Below are 4012 nucleotides of genomic sequence, written 5' to 3' on the forward strand. Positions count from 1 at the left end.
GAGGGACTTTTAATCAAGAAATCCTCTGGAGAAAGGCTGAAGAGAACAAATTCTTGACGACTGAGATATTTATGTTCAAAACGGTTGACACTTTTCACACAACCTGTTCTAAAAGTCCTTAAAATAAGGAAAGGGTGAAGGATCAGACAAAGTTCATAATTCATTTCACTGGCCTGGAGAAATGAAACAACCAATTATAAGTTCAAAAACAAAGTCCTCCTCTGTCTTCCAAAGAAAAGCTGCCTAATAGTATGACTACATAATTTTTAAAAAAGAACTAAAAACAAATTTGAATTTTAAAAACACACACAAGCCAAATCCATAGGATGCTTCCTATATGTCACATATAAACACTTAATTTTCAAAAATTGAGATAAAACTGTCACTTAGGATCAGAGTTTACAACAAAACGAAGCTCAATATTTAGTATAAAATACAAGATCGGAATCCATATTACAACATATTTACTATTTTAAATTTTTTATTTTGGCATATACAGTAAAATAAGGTCTGTTAAAACCTCAAGGAAAAGAGAAAATCATGACGACACACCATAAATAGCATGATTATTAAGTGTAAAAAAAAGTTTCAGTTTCATCAAGCAGTCTATGGATATCAAACTGGAAAACACTGGCCACAATATGATTAAGAATCATCATACTTCATCTTGAAAAATCTAATATTTATTGATTAAAAATACCCTACAATGGTTGGTTTTAAGCACTACAGAATTTTAAAATACAAGAGGGGTATCCTGAAAAGCTCTAATGATAAATAAATGAACCGTGCTTTTTAGGTTTTGGCAGACACTACAGATTTTCATTCATCCTTGGAAGCACTGCTAACAGAAGCAAAAGTGCCATCATTCACAGAGAACAAAGGGTGGTTCTGAATGTGAGAAGAGTTTATGAGAACTATACATAGCAGAGACAAAAAGTCCTGGGACTAAAGCATCAACTGTCTTTCCACATTAGTAGATGGCCAGCATTTTTCAAGACCCACAAAATTCAGTCCTTTCTGAACTTTCTCCCTCCTCAGCTCTCCATGTTCACTCTATGAAGTCCTGTTGTCATTACACAACAAAAATATACGCTTCTATCACCCTTTAGGTCTCTTTGCCTTCTCTCAACAGTATTTCTTTTTCCTTCTTCAAAACATTGTTTTCAAAGGAGTCTTCAATGAGTCTTTCTTGATTCAAATAGACTGGCAGACAAGATGGCATAAAAGAGCTCCTTTCCTAGTGCCCAAGCTAGAAAAAATAAAAATAAAAAAAAGAGAAAATAATACAAAATTCTTAAGAGCAACATTTCTTATTTTCATTGAAACAAAAAAGAAAAAAAAAACTAACAATATGCTCTCGTTTCATTTACTTTATCTTGGCCAATTTTATTGACATACCTTTGCTCATATCTACTTACTTGTTATAGGTATATGTTCCAACTGCTCTATGTTTTCAAAAACAACTTCCCCCCATATACTCATGCACACTTCTTACATTATTTTAAAAGCACAACAGAATTATAAACTATCAAGACTATAACTGAAGATACCATTTCTAAAACTTCAATAATATCTAGAAAATCTCTCTGAAATTCCCTGACATATGATTGATTTAAAGAAAAACATCTTTTTTGCAGTATTTTTAAGCTGCACTGGAACTAGAGTGATCTTGGAAGCCATTCACTGAGCTTTTGGCACTTAAGTCTTTGTTATTCCAGAGAAAAATCAAGGATTTAAGACTTAAGGAGCTCCAGTTAATTAACTACTTAAGTCCATAGCAGTGTTAAACATCTTTATGCTGGAGAAATAAATCAGTGTCAAATGGTTAAATAATGAATTAAAATAACGGAAGAAAAGATCATTGACAAATTAATTACAAATAAAAATTTTAAGCTTATATTCAAAATATTTAAAACTCAATACAGTTCACAGATCTAAACAATTTCCATTAGTTTCTAAAAGGTGCTGCTAGCTAATACTATGTCAGCATGCTGCGTACCTAAATGTTCCTGGTGAATCTTATTATCATAGAAGTCTGTGATTCAAGAACTCTAATACAATTTCCATTGTTGTGAAGATGACAACAAAAGTTGTACAAGCAGAAAAAGAAGAGATAGAAAGATGCTGATATTCTTTCCTAATTCTTCTACCATCCTTTACAAAAAAGACTGCTCCACTCCAACCCTCCCATCTCCCACCACGCCTTTTAACCACTCCCCACTCCTTCCAGAAAAAAGAATTATTCTATCCAATAAAAACACAGCAACCAAGTAAAATATATAAGAAGAATACCTGTAAGATTTTTCTTCCCATAACTTGTCCCAGGCAAGGATCCTCAGGCACTCTCTCCCATGTCATCCTCCACCACTTCTTCAACCATTAGAGATGCATCCTGAATGATGGTGGAGGGTTCAGAAGTTTATAGTAGATGTGGCATACTGAGATCAAGGGTCATATCCATCTCCTCACAAAAAAGATGGAGCCTTTCAGGTGGTCCAGAATACATTTCACAGCTCTGTGACTATACGCACACATTACTATTCTGATATTGAGCAATTCCTACGTAGCCTCAACTCAAAAAATCCCACCAGGATATACCTCAAAATCATGATTATGTCATTCTCCTGATTTTTCCCTTACTGTTCATTATTTACATCCTGACTCACTTTACAAAAGATGTTGGGTTGATACTATCCTTTATTAATAAAGAATACCCAGAAGATATCCTTACTTTAAGGTATTCTCTACATATATACCATCTCTCATAAAATCCATATGCAATAATGGAAATCAGTCACCCCCACCCTGATACTCTGGGTGAAAAAGAAGGTTCAGAGAAGTGTGTGAAAATACACTTCTATGAATCTGGAAATAGTGAGGGAAGGAGATGGTTGCTATGAAAAAACAAGAATGTATGTTACAAAGAATTATGGACCTGAGACTGTGTAAATTAGAGTGATTTAGGTAACCACTACTACCCTCATTTTGCTCTCCCTTCTTTTCCAACATAATTCTCAGTGCTTTATTTTTTAAATAAAAATATGCTCCTTACAAAACAACATTATGTTTTAAGAAAAATGAAAAGTATTCTATCATTCCTCCCTCATTTTCCCAAAAGGAAACCATTATTTCATGTCCTTTCATCTTTCTCGCACATATTTGAACATGCATGATTTTTGACCACAAGTATCATACTATCTATACTGTTCTCACAACTTCTCTTCTTCACTTGATATATCTTGACCATCTTTTCACATCAGTGTATATAGCAACCTCACTCATCTTTTGTAATATTCATATAACACTCCCTGGCATCTAGGTATTGTGCTTTATTTTTTTTAAAGATTTTATTTATTTATTATTTGAGACAGAGAGAATGAGAGACAGAGAGCACGAGAGGGAAGAGGGCAGAGGGAGAAGCAGACCCCCCGCTGAGCAGGGAGCCCGATGCGGGACTAGATCCCGGGACTCCAGGATCATGACCTGAGCCGAAGGCAGTCGCTTAACCAACTGAGCCACCCAGGCGCCCCAGTGCTTTATTTTTTTTTTAATCATTCTCTCCCCTCCTCTTATCTCCTCCGGAAATCTAAATACCTGGTTTCATGCACCACGTAACTTAAACATCTGCTCATGTTTTCAATCTCCATTTTTTTACCCTTAGGTTCTAGGATGTTTCCCCAACCTTATTTCTAAATCATTAATTCAGCATTCAGCTCTTCATTTGAATTTAACAATTGGATTTTTTGTGTCTGAGAACTCTGAAGATTGTTTCTTTCAGAACAGCCTCATTTATTTTTTCGGGTGTTTTAGCCTCTAAGATCTCTCTGCAGATATGAATTACATTTATTTTCCATCTACTTCTTGAGTCATTCCCATTCTCCAGAGGTCAGTTTTTCTCTTAATTCATCTTCTATTTGTACTGTTGGTTTTCTGGTGATCTTTGGTATTCCAAATTTATGAATGGTGTTCCAGAGCTATCTAACTGGCCTGGGTTTCTCCTGTCAATCTATAG

General features: G+C 34.8%; 1 long non-coding RNA gene across 1 annotated transcript; it reads right to left on the reverse strand.

The window, feature by feature from the left end:
- Window positions 1-275: 275 nt before the first annotated feature.
- Window positions 276-2830, reverse strand: LOC118011223. The gene is made up of 2 exons (XR_004679426.1): window positions 2293-2830; window positions 276-1249 (listed from the first exon to the last, which is right to left on the reverse strand). It is a non-coding gene; the product is annotated as an uncharacterized LOC118011223 (long non-coding RNA).
- Between the last annotated feature and the right edge of the window lie 1182 nt (window positions 2831-4012).

This window comes from Mirounga leonina, unplaced genomic scaffold, assembly GCF_011800145.1.
Source record: "Mirounga leonina isolate KUSES-001 unplaced genomic scaffold, KU_Mleo_1.0 Mir_150, whole genome shotgun sequence".
Taxonomy (NCBI): Eukaryota; Metazoa; Chordata; class Mammalia; order Carnivora; family Phocidae; genus Mirounga; species Mirounga leonina.